Raw genomic sequence first — 13,659 nt, 5'->3', positions numbered from 1 at the left:
GCATAAAATAAATTTAAAATTAGATATTTAAAAAAAACAACTTAGGGCTAAAAGGGTGCAAAATGTTCGACTTCGAAAAAAAAATCATAGATAAAAGTCTTTTAGATAATATATTTAAAAATAAAAGTCCTAGTTTAAAAACGTTTATTCATATGCAGCTACCGATACAATAAAGCAACTTGTAAAAAAAACAATAAAAACCATTTAGCTCTTTCCATTTATTATAAATCTCCTAGCTGCTACAAATTTTTAAGGAATAATTTACTGTTTTCCCTCCCGTCAGTGCGCACCATTCAGTCATGTTGATCTCGAGAATGCACTAACAAAAAAGTCTGTTTTTTACTTTTTATGAAAGTAAAGGCGATGAGTAAAACAGAACGAGTGCCTGCAGTGTTGTTTGATGAAATTGTATTAAAGGCTAAATTAAACTATAATAAATTTTAAAAAATGAGAGTAAAATATGCTGTTCAAATCCTTTCCCGTTCCGTTGCTGCAGCTGTAAGGGCAGCAGCCCAATTAAATGCTTTTGATAGTATTACTGCGCGATATACCGCAGATTTTTTAGAAAATATTAATAACATTTTCGATGCGTTAAATAGTAAAATTTTATTTGATGCAAATCCAAATAAGCATCCTCTATCGAATGAAAATACTATTTTATTAAATAACTTAAAACATGGACTGGACTATTTTAAGATGATCGAAGTGTTTGAAGAGGATGGAAAAAAGAAGTAATATTTATTATTTAAATGAATTTATCTAGACACTGACATCGATGCTGGGTCTATGAAAGCATCTTGTAGAAACTTATGATTTTAAATATCTAACAACTGCTCATCTTAATCAAGATTCTCTAGAACAATTTTTTTTGGTTGCTAGCAGTAGGTGTAAATATAATCCAATAGGTACAACAATTTAGAGTTTCTTTACAGTCAATAATAATATAAGATTTGCAAAAAGCATTCGATACTGGTAACTGTGAGGAGGACTTCATAAGAACTACTAGTCTTGGATGACTTGGGCCCAGATAATACAGTTTTTCCAAGTGAAAATTCATCTACAGACTTAAGTAAGGACAAATTGCAGTCATCAGATGCAGAGACTAAATTTTAGTCATGTCAGATAATTAAAAATGGCATATTAAGATGCATGAGAAAGGGACTAAAACTGGATCTACACATACATTAAAATCACGTGATTACAACACTACGATTACGGTTTTAACCTTTTGATTTTGTCAGAGGCACAGCTTTTTATACGTATTAATGAAAACCCTCAATTTGTATCCCTGATGATGGACATAATATATGTTTGAAACATGTAGGATGAATAATTTTTAAATAAATTTAGTGGAGGATGACCGAAGCATTTTTAGTTACCCATTGACATATTAACTCCAGTGCAAGTATGGACTACTTCTTCAACATCGATATTAAAGATGTTTCAAAAAAAAATACATAGAAAAATTAGAATTTTATCAGACCTATAATTTGATTTTTTTAAATTGACTCACAAGGCTCTTTTGGAGTATCAAATTTTATTTTTATTATTTAAATTAAATACAGAATAAAAGGAAATATTATTACATTTCCTTTAAATCTCTATTTTTAATTGGTAATATAATTGCAACAAAGACGTTAAAATACTTTTACGTTTATGTTAAAAACTTTTTTAAATAACATTGATCTTTAAGTAATTAGAGTAAAATGTCTTCCTGATGTTATTATCTTTATGCGAATAAAAATATGCGTTGCTTTAAAATGCTATTGGTGTTTTAATTATAAAGTATAATTTTGTTTTTCTATGTTAAACCAGAGTACATCTGTATAATAAATTTGATTGTTATAAGTATTTATATTTATTATATTAATACTATTACCTTTTTATTATAACTATAAATACATATCAGAATAGAACATCGCGAAAACTCCCCAGTTAAAAAAATATTTCTGGTAAACGGTAGAATATATTAAGATTATAAAAACGACGCCACCGATTTTAAAGCGCGCTGCGAGGTGGCACCACAAGCCAGTGGGTGAGACGGAAGGGGACGGAAAAATAAGGTGGCACGATTTTTAGCATGGGGCTTGCGCATCTTCCCATATTATCAATCAACGGTTATAGTTTCGCGATTTTGGCATTGTACAGAATAATAATATCGTGAAGTTGAAAGTGGCACTTTCATTAATTTGGCTTTGAAAAAAATTTGTCAAAAGAATCTGAAAGTGCCGGATTCATCTGTTTGGATTTATAATTTCACAGAAAATTTAGTTACACTAGTGTAATACGTAATACTGAATGTGCAGCACTTTTCAAATTTTGGCAAAAAAAAACTCCTAACAAAAGTTCCTAAAAATTAAGGCTTAAGTGCAAAACAATTAAGAGACTAAAATCATATTAATTAAATTTTTTTTAGTTTAAATCGATATGATTTTAATCAGCTAATTTGTTTTGTATTTAGGTAAACCTTAATTTTCAGACGCTGATATAGCACTTTTTATCTTTAAAGTTTTAAAAAGTTTATGTACTTACCTAACATATTTTTTTAAATATTTTGTGGTAGGTACCTTTATCCTTGCCTTAATAACTAATACACACTGTTTTTTTGCAGGTAACCGAGGCTCCGCCAGTATTCAAAACTACTCATTCTCCTGATAATGTTGCAAATATTGAAACACTTACCTATAATTTGATTCAAATAGACCATACATTTTTTGAGACTGGCCACACCGAAATGGAGTGTGACTCCATACACTCTAAAATTGAACAAAAAGCTAAATATATACCTGTATATTCTGAACCCAAATTATTAGAAGCGCTCGTATAAAACCACAACCATTCGCCGTAAAAAAATTAATACATGAAGATTTCTTTGACTTTAAAACATTTGGAGATCAATCATTTAAACTAAGTCAAATTCCCTGGCGTAAAGTTTGTTGGATTCGATACCTTAAAGCTGATCAAACCAAATTGCTATACAAACTCAACTATGATGATGACTTTCAAGTCGCAAATATTACTAAAGGTAAAGGAAGGCCCAAAAAAGTAACATTAAGTAAACCGTATAAAGATGAGTTACCGATTAATGCAGCAAAGTATCAAGATCTACAAAAAATGTGTACTGATCTTACCATACCAAAAACTTATCACCCATTTTATAAATCACTCAAGTGATAAAGTCAGGGATAGGTTGCCTGAACCAGACGTAGAGGAGGAAAGTAAAGATAGCGATAAAGAAAATTTGTAATTTCGTTCAAAATGTTTTTTGTAAAAACGTATTTTCGTATTTCTTAAGTACTAAGTACGCTACTTTTTAAAATTTTTTGGTAATAAAATAACTTTAAAAAAATTGTTGTTTACTTTTCTTAACCTTTTAAATAAATGCGGCCCAAAAATAAAATTACTTGCATACCCGAAATTGACTACAACTTTTTTTCATCATTCTTAAAAAAAAACATAATTAACCTTAGTTTAATATTTATATTGAGTTAAAAGATTCTGGGCTAACCATTATATCGTAAAAATGTAACGCATTAAACTCTTTTATATTGCAATAATAGAATAACAAAAAGACAAAATTTCATGAATGTGGCACATTCATCTTTTTGGCTTGGAAAAAATTAGATCCAAATTCATGAATGTGACATATACAAAAAACAATACAAAATAGAAAAAAAACAATAGGCAACTATTAAACTACTTACATATATACAGTAAGTACAAAAAGATCAAATACATAAATCAGAACACTGATTTTTCACAGCAAATTATATCTTTTAATTGCAATTATCTCATAAACACGATTTTGCACATTCATGGTTTTGGCACTGGACCGACGATGTCTTATGCCGCTTTCTTTAAAAAAAAAAGCATTTCATCGCATGTAAAAGTTTTTGCATTATCAGTACAAAATTCCACAGAATCGCCCGAATCGTGCAAAAAGATCGCGTAGAATTTTAATTGTTATTGTAGCCATCAAATTGGGTACCTCGAAACATCCAATCCGCTTTGATGTGGCATCTCAACAACAAAAAAATTCCTATTTAAAAATGGACCAAAAAATCCGCATGTAAGCGTGTCCAAGGGCAAAGAAAATAATAGTAAACTATAAAATAATAGTAAATAATGTAAACTTTGTTAGTATAATTATCTTTGCCAAGGGTTACGTGGCCATTCCCAAACTTGCAAAGGAACTTTTTGCTGCGATTTGGAAAATACATTACAAGCATGACACTTTTTTACTGTTCGAAGGTTCACTTATGACTGTTTTACTCAATTTGAGAATCCATTTGAGGCCACCAAACATAGGTTCGAGCAAACGCTTTCATTTTAACCATTCCCATGTGAGTGGAATGTAATTCTTCTAAAATATTTTATTAAAATTTTGATGGAATAATTAATCTAAATCCCCATAACAAACATCATTGTTCGATACTAAGTTCGTGTCTCCTTTTAAAAAAAGGTAAAAAATCATTGTCAGGGCAGTTCTTTGGCCATCCATTTTTGAAAAAAAAATACCTTAGTTAAAATTCTGTTTTTAACAATTTCATTCTTAATTTGAACAAAATGCAAAGGAATTTTTTGATTTTGTAAAAAGTTTATATTTGAAACTTCAAAGTTTATCTTTATCTGGTCCTTTAATTTGATTTTCTAAAGGAACTAATAATAATAATAATAATAAAGCATTTATTTAGCATAAAAAAGCTACATATAAGTACAAGTTTGCCTTATAAGTCTTATTACAATAGTAGAAATAGAAAATAAAACAACATTTGTAAATATGTGAAAATTAAATAAAAATAAAAATAAAAATAAAAAGTGTAAGGTATGTACAGGACAAAAACAAAAAGAAACAAGAATAAACCTACAGTACCGAATTTAACAAAAACATTATTAATACAAATACAAATTTAATACAAATACAAATACCAGGGGGCAACAATAAAATTAAACAAAGATAAAACTTAACTTATTAACAAATAATTAATAAAATAATTAAAAACGGGCTAAAATGTGTAAAACTAAAAATAAACATGTAAAATATTCATATACAGGACGAGAAACAAAAGAAACGAGAATAAACCTACAGTACTAAGATGTATAAATAAAATAAATAAAAACGGGCTAAAATCTGAAAAATTAAAATAAATAAATATAACTATCTGTACTAACAGTTTTCTAAAAGAAATTTTCTTAGGAGCCTTTTGAACCGGTTTAGATTATCACAGTTTTATATTATTATCGGTAATTTGTTAAATTCAGATAATGGGTCGAATTGCACCGTTCCAATAAAATAAAATCTGTACGATTTCTCGTATGATAACTATGAATATCACTAAATACCTTCAATCCATCACACAAATAGTTAGATAACAAATTATGTTTAAGTTTAAAAACAAACAGATACACATTAAATAAAACCCTTTGCTTTACAGACAACATATTCAGAACATTCAACATATATTTAATTGGCGTATACCAACTACATTTTAAAATTTTTCTCATAGCTCTCATCTATTTTGTATTTTCTCCATTTGGTTTATTTTATACTGAGGTAGATTAAATAACAAAGTCGAACAGAATTGTAAGTGTGCGAGAGCAATAATATTATAGAGTTGTAGTTTTGTATGCATGCTTAAGTTTTTACCTATTCGAGTTATAAAACCGACTTTTTTTGAAAATTTTCGCATTACATAGTCAGCATGAGCTTGAAACTTTAGATTGCAATCCAACATTATGCCTAAATATTTAATTTCCCCATCATAAGTAATATTTTACCCATTTACAGCTATGTGCATATTTTGGATTTCCGCTTCACTAAGCTTTGATTTATTTCTAAATATGCAAAATTTGGATTTATAAGTATTTAAACATAGCTTATTAACAAACAGCCAATCAAAAATACGCTCCAAATCATCATTCAAATCTTTCTGCATTTGTTGTAAGTTTTTACCTATAATAAAAAGCATTGTGTCGTCAGCAAAAAGAATAATTTAACACTTAAGTGTTACTCTAACCATATCATTAATATAGATTAAAAATAACAGCGGACCCAAAACCGTTTCTTGTGGTATGTTAGCGTCAAGCGATATTTTTGTTAATAATCTTGTAGTTCTATGTTATTATTTGATTTATTATAATATTGAGATAAGTATATAAGCTTATTATTATATTAATAATAATATGGGCAACGCGATGCGATGCCACTGTCTAAAAAATGCAAGTCCAAGTAGTGATTCTAAGTAATGCGATGCGTTGGTAAAAATAACAGAAACATTTACCAGCGATGAGTAGAGAATGACTACGTGCCTTGTTTGGAACGGTTGTTGTGCGTCTCCTATAAAAATAATATTTTTATCTAACATCAGAAGTGGGATAAAGAATTCCAAATATATGTGCTGCTTTGCTGTTTATATTGTGCATTGTGCAGTTATCCCTAACACAATTTATTTATGTGATATTTAATTTTTGTTTGGCGTCCCAAACGTTAAAATTATAGTGTGTACTAAAATGTGGGAAGAAAATTCGGTTGCGTCCACTTTAGAGACTTTATTACGTGGCCTATTGGACCGAGTGGATTCGCGAGCAAATAATAGCGTTCCTGTTAATGTGCCCTCTGTCTCTTATGCTAGTGACTCTATAAAGTTACCTACTTTTGTGCCTGGAAGAGACGAACCGCAAAGATTGATTGATGATATTTCTGAGTTGGCTACTGATTTATGTTGGAACGATGGTATTCTGATGGGCAGAATTGCAAACTGTTTTGAAGGGGAGGCAGGTGAGTGGTTTTCTAATTGGCCTCCTATAGATCGCCGTTCTTGGGTTAACCTAAAGCGAGATTTATGTGAAAGTTTTGCGGGTTGTACTAATTTTGGAAAATTAGCACATGACGCAATAATGTTTACTTCTGATGGATGTCCATCTTATGGCTTTTGTGGTCGCATGAAACTACAGAAAATAAATTTTTTGCGTGTAACTTTTTCTCAAGAACAGCTGATTACACAGTTAACACTCCAGATATGACTCCAACTCCCAGTACTTCGAAATCCTTTAATGATCCAATAAATAGTTGTAGTTTTTGCAAGAAAACTGGACATTCTTTTAAAAAATTGTTTTAAAAGATTGCGCCAGGATAAAAAAAAAGTGACGAATCCACATTAATGTTTGTGAGTCATCACCTACACAAAATAAAAATATTGATAAGTTTTGTTTATATTCTATTAATATCGGCGGGACTTTTTATGAAGTATTATTAGATATAGGCGCTCAGGTTTCGCTTATTCGCGAAGATAAAGTTAAGGAAATATCTTCCTTGCATATTTTGAAACAAAAATTAATCAAGGGAGTAGGCAATGATAATTTCTTTTATTCCAAATATGCTATAGAAACTAAAATATTTTTAAATAAAGAAGTTTCTGTGCTAAAAATATTTGTTGTTCCGAATGACGTAATATGTTGTGATATTATAATAGGGTTAGATTTTTTGAGCATTCCAGGCATATTATTTACGTACAATCAGTGTGTACCGTCTTTACATTTTCAGACCCCTGAATTGGGTTTGGATTTAGTTCAAAATAAACTTGATTTTTTATTTAATGAATTTTAAGATATTTTTACTAGTGGAAATAAGGTCCCTTCATTAATCACCACTGGGGAATTCAAAATACGCCTTACATCAGATAAGGAAATCAAATATCGACCTTACCGTCAGTAGTATCAGTCACTGAAAGAGAGACAGTGCAAAATATAGTTCAAGATCTTTTGAATAATTCCATAATTCAACCATCTCACTCACCATATGCCAGTCCCGTACTTTTGGTGAAAAAAAAATGATGAGCCGCACCTAGTTTGTGATTTTAGGGCTTTAAATCATATCACTGTGAAAGATCGATTTCCCCTTCCCCGCATGGACGATCAAATTGATCGTTTAAGTGGCTGCAGGTATTTTATTACTTTAGATATGGCCGCTGGCTTCCATCTAATTAAAGTTCATCCCTAATCAGTAGAAAAATTAGCATTTATTACACCCGACGGCCAGTACGAGTATTTGCGTATGCCATTTGGCCTCGCGAATGCCCCCTCCATTTTTCAAAGGGCGATAAATCTTGCTTTACAGGATGAAATTACAAAAGGTTTAGTTTTGGTGTATTTAGACGATATTCTGACAAATCTACGAAAAGTTTTTATGACTTTAAGATCTCACGGATTTTCCATAAATATGAATAAATGTAGTTTCTTAAAAGAAGAAATTAAATATTTAGGTAGATTAATTTGCAAAGGTGATATGAAACCCAGCCAAAAACATTGGCTCTAAAGCCAGTTTTAGGTCTTGTGGGATATTTCGGCAAGTTTGTCCCCGAATTTTCAATTAAAACCAGACCAATATCACATTTACTAAAGAAAGATGAACCTTGGTGCTGGGGTGATAAACAATCTAAGGCTTTTGAATATGTCATTAATATTTTGTCAAATGAACCGGTTTTAGCTATATTTGATCCCAATCTTCCTATAGAGCTGCATACGGATGCCAGTAGTCATGGTTTTGGAGCCATTATCTTACAAATCCATGATGGGATTAAGCGTATTGTTGCATATTTCAGTAAAGCCACATCTGATGCCGAGTCACGCTACCACTCATACGAGTTGGAAACGTTGGCCGTGGTTTACGCACTGAAACAATTTAGACACTATTTTGTAGGTATCCCATTCATATTGGTCACAGATTGCAACTCATTAATAAGCTCTCAGTATAAGCGTGATTTGGTTCCGCGAGTAAATCCTTAGTTGATTTACCTACAGGACTTCAATTTTATTATTGAGCATAGGGCGGGTAATCAGATGTCGTATGTGGATTATTCCACGCAGTCGCAATCCACCAAAATCAGTATGCATTAATCGGATTTCTGAGATTGTTGATGGTGCCTCACCCGAAAACGCATCCCTAAACCATCCAGCTATGAAATCCATTCAATAAACAAAGTTGACATTCCATTCAACACTCTTCACATTGATTGTTTTGAACCTTTACCTAAGACTGAAGACGATTTTGCTCATATTTTCGTAGCTGTGGATAGTTTTTCTAAATACTGTTTCTTGTACGCCTTGAAGAGTCTTAAAACGGATGAAATTGCTGATTGCATAATGGACATAATATATCTTGTAGAAACTCCAGCTCGAATAATAACAGATAATGGTAGTTCTCTTCGTGCAGTCCAGAACCATGAACTCTTACGTGAATGGGATATAGGATATAGAGTGGCATTTCATTACCCCATACATATACCAAGCTAATGGTCAAGCTGATCGCTACATGAGTTTCATTGCAAATTTATTGCGTGTTCAAGCAGACATTTTATCTCAATGGAGTGCACTTGTTTCGCGTATTCAGCTGATTATCAATTCTACTGTTCATAAAACCACAAAAAGGACACCCCTTCAAACGTTATTTGAATGTGATAACAGAATACCCGAAATTAAGCGTATCATTGACAATGCGTCGGAAGATAAACTGCCTTCTTCGCCTATTCAGACGGAGAAATGGAAGCAGTTTGTAAAGAAGCGTCTTGATGAAAATGCAATTATTCAAGATACGTACGTGAATAAGCGTGCAAAAGTACAAAAAACCTTTAAATTTGGTGATTATGTACTTATTAACAGAGAGGTTATTAAGCCAAAGAAATTTGAGTCTGGATGGTTGGAGCCATATAAGCTAACAAAAATCCTATCTACGAATAGATATGAATTAAGGAAAGTGGGAGATGTTGCTGAATCTACTAGACTTACAGCAGCAGCGTCTTACCAGATGCGTTTGTGGCCAAAGGAATGGACTCCTGAGGACTGCTCAGAGTTACTTGAGTTATACGTATTTACTGACAATGATGATTGCCAGGTAACTAATATTATTATAATTGTAGGACCGTGTTAGCGGTAATTGTTGGTATAATGCTGTCTGGCGGATATCTCACTGGGTTAAAATATTTATAGATAGATGCTTGGGCATGGTATAATGCTGTCTGGCTGATATCTCACTGGCTTAAATTATTTTTAGTGAAGATGCTTGGGCATGGTTTAATGCTTTCTGGCGGATATCTTCACTTGTTAGATTTTAAGCATTGGTGTTTGAGCATGTTAAATATACAGGGTGTCTCACGACGAATAGACGCGATCGATATCTCGGAAACTAATTTTTCAAACATTTTGAAAATTTGGCAGCATGGCACAGCCGATAGGGGCTATACAACTAAAATATTTTGACAGTTGTGACGTTTCCGGTTATACCGGAAGTAGGTGTCAACTTCGTTATTTTAAATAGAACACCCTGTATATTTTTACTTTTTTGGCTTTTACGTGAAATTCTAAGTATATTTTGTGTATAATGTTCTATACCTAAGTGTAACCGTTTTTGACATATTTTTAATTTCATGTGAAAAACTATGTTTATAAGCCCTAACATAATTACCGATTACTTTCTTTTAGTAGCCTTTATTTATTGGTTAGTTTTGGTTTTATTTTAGAGGAAGGACCACTTTAAAAGACTATTTTAAAATTTGGCTTAAAAAAAGATACAGGGTGGTGAAAAACTAGCATTAAAAATTAAAATGAAAAAATCATTAAAAGTCAATTTTTTTAAATAGAAACCCCCTATTTTTATAATTTTTTCATAAAGATAATTAAAAATAAGGTTAACTTTGTATGAGGTTATCTAGTCCAAAAATTGATAGTTTTCGAAATATTGGCAGTTTAAATTTGGCCTAATATTAAAAGCCGTATAGTAACACGGCTCAAGGATTGTTGATTAGTTGGGCATGACGGTTGTCATAGTAACCGCTAGAAGCGGCAGTAAGACAATGGATTATATGCATTAAATTTATAATTTACTTGCTATTTAAGTTTTCTTCGTAAAAGTGTAATTTAATTAAAAAGTGTACATTTCTGTTATAATCCATCATCTTACTGCCGCTACTTCTAGCGGTTACTATGACAACCGTCATGCCCAACTAATCAACAATCCTTGAGCCGTGTTACTATACCGCTTTTAATATTAGGCCAAATTTAAACTGCCAATATTTCGGAAACTATCAATTTTTGGACGAGATAACCTTATACAAAGTTAACCTTATTTTTAATTATCTTTATGAAAAAATTATAAAAATAGGGGGTTTCCATTTAAAAAAATTGACTTATAATGATTTTTTCATTTTAATTTTTAATGCTAGTTTTTCACCACCCTGTATCTTTTTTTAAGCCAAATTTTAAAATAGTCTTTTAAAGGGGTCCTTCCTCTAAAATAAAACCAAAACGAACCAATAAATAAAGGCTACTAAAAGAAAGTAATCGGTAATTATGTTAGGGCTTATAAACATAGTTTTTCACCTGAAATTAAAAATATGTCAAAAACGGTTACACTTAGGTATAGGATATTATACACAAAATATACTTAGAATTTCACGTAAAAGCCAAAAAAGTAAAAATATACAGGGTGTTCCTTTTAAAATAACGAAGTTGACACCTACTTCCGGTATAACCGGAAACGTCACAACTGTCAAAATATTTTAGTTGTGTAGCCCCCATCGACTGTACCATGTTGCCAAATTTTCAAAATTTTTGAAAAATTAGTTTCCGAGAAATCGATCGCGTCTATTCATCGTGAGATACCCTGTATAGTGACATGATTGGGATTTAGCTTCTAGGGGTTTTTAAATTCGAGATTTCTAATTCTTACTTTATTTTCTATTTTGGCGCCTGTTTTTAGCTATTATAGGACTTACTATTTTTTTTCTGTAAGCAAAATCGTAATAATGCCAAGGAATAAAATAGTATCTTAGTTTGCTATGAAAAAATTATTAGAGTTACCGAGGAAATAAATAGTATCTTGATTTGCTATATCGAAACTTGTAATTTTGCAAAGGAAACAAATAGTACCTACAGATGCTACGTTTAAAGTAGTATCTTGTTTAGTAGTGTTACTAAGGAAAATAATATTATGCTGAGTTGCTATGACAAAATTTTCTATTTTTTTATGAGACAAAAAAAATGTGTAAAGAAAACAACAATTTTAAATGAAATTATATATTTTGAAAAAACCGTCAAAGAAGAACAGCCAAAATAGAACAAAATAAAAATTCTAAAGCTTGGTAGTAACAAAAAAGTAATACTAATCTTTGCTAACTATTACTAGACTAGGTAATTCAGTTTCGCGTTGAAAGCAAGTCAGAAGAAGTTTCCAAAGTTGGAAGTTTTTCCCAAAAGATTTTTTTTACCGGGGGCATTGATGGCACTAAATCTTTAAGAATGCATTTTTTTTTATCACGGTTGATACCCCTATTACTTTTTTTTACATCTAGTAATTTTAAATTATATTTGGGTTTTAAAAAATCAGATGAAATAAATTCCAAATCCGTATGATTTTTTTTGAAAAATAAATTTTTGGTACCCTTTCGAAATTTTGCTACTTTAACTTCGTTTAGTAATGGCATTGTTTCATCTGCTTTTTTCTTTTGCCTTGCCCCTTCTTTAAATTCATAAAAGTCTTTATAAGACATAAGCAGTGTTTTGTTTTATCTTGATGTTGTAAGAATAAGTTCATTTAATTAATTCAAGTCGTAAACGTTAGCTCTCTTCTTTAAAACTTTGCCTATTTGGCCGTGAACAGCATCGGCCTTCATATAAGAATGACCTGCTTCAAAATGTTAACTGTAGATACGAATGTAGCATAAAGCCTCCAATTTTTATTTTGTTCTACATCAGCAGAGGCTCTTTGCATTACTGCAAGGTAAGTCGTTGCCACATCCTCTGCTAATCTACCACTAATGGCTTCGTGCCACAAAACACAAATATTTTCCCCATTGTTTAGCAGCGAAGCAAATGTTTCGTTGAACACAACTAACTTTCTGACAAAAACAGACGACTTTAGAGACATTTTTGGTAAAAGGAGAACTTTTTGCATGTCCACACTATAAACTCCAAATGAATTTGGAAAACTTTTTTTTGTCCATGTCATCTTCGTAAGCCTTTTTTGCTTCAACATACAATAAATGATGCAAGATTCTCTTGATTCTTTACAGATGTTTTCGTGTTCTTTATGTAATATACAATCACTACATTCGTCTTGATTGGGTTGCTCAAGCCCGATGTTTAACAAATGAAACTCATGTCGATATTTTTCATATGAGACCTTTTCATGATATTCACAAAAGTCTTTCCACATAGATGTTACACTTAAATCCAAAGGCAGATATCTTCTATTAGGAGCATGGGAGAGCTTGTAATGGGAAACTTGTGGATTGTAAGACTCTATATGTTGCTTAAATAGTTCTCCATCTCTTTTATTTGAAGGCGTTGACTTTCCACGTTTATCAGTAAAAATATCAAGCCCTTTTGATACATTTTGTTTCCTCTTAAATTCAGTTATCATGCCGTCAGTGTTTAACCCATGTGCATGCAAAAACATAAGTTTGCATACTTGAATTTTCGTCCCATCAGATTTGTCCATAGTATAAGAAAGTGAGCACTGCCTTTTATTATTACTATCAGTTTTTTTTCTGCTTAATTGTTTTAAATTCTTGACAAAAAGACTGGTTGCAGTTCGGTATAAATCTTCGAATCATCTTGATTCTGGAAAACATTGGTAGGTTCACATGGATGTTTATTTCTCGCTGA

Source organism: Anthonomus grandis, chromosome 8, assembly GCF_022605725.1.
Source record: "Anthonomus grandis grandis chromosome 8, icAntGran1.3, whole genome shotgun sequence".
NCBI lineage: Eukaryota > Metazoa > Arthropoda > Insecta > Coleoptera > Curculionidae > Anthonomus > Anthonomus grandis.
This window is presented reverse-complemented; position numbering follows the sequence as displayed.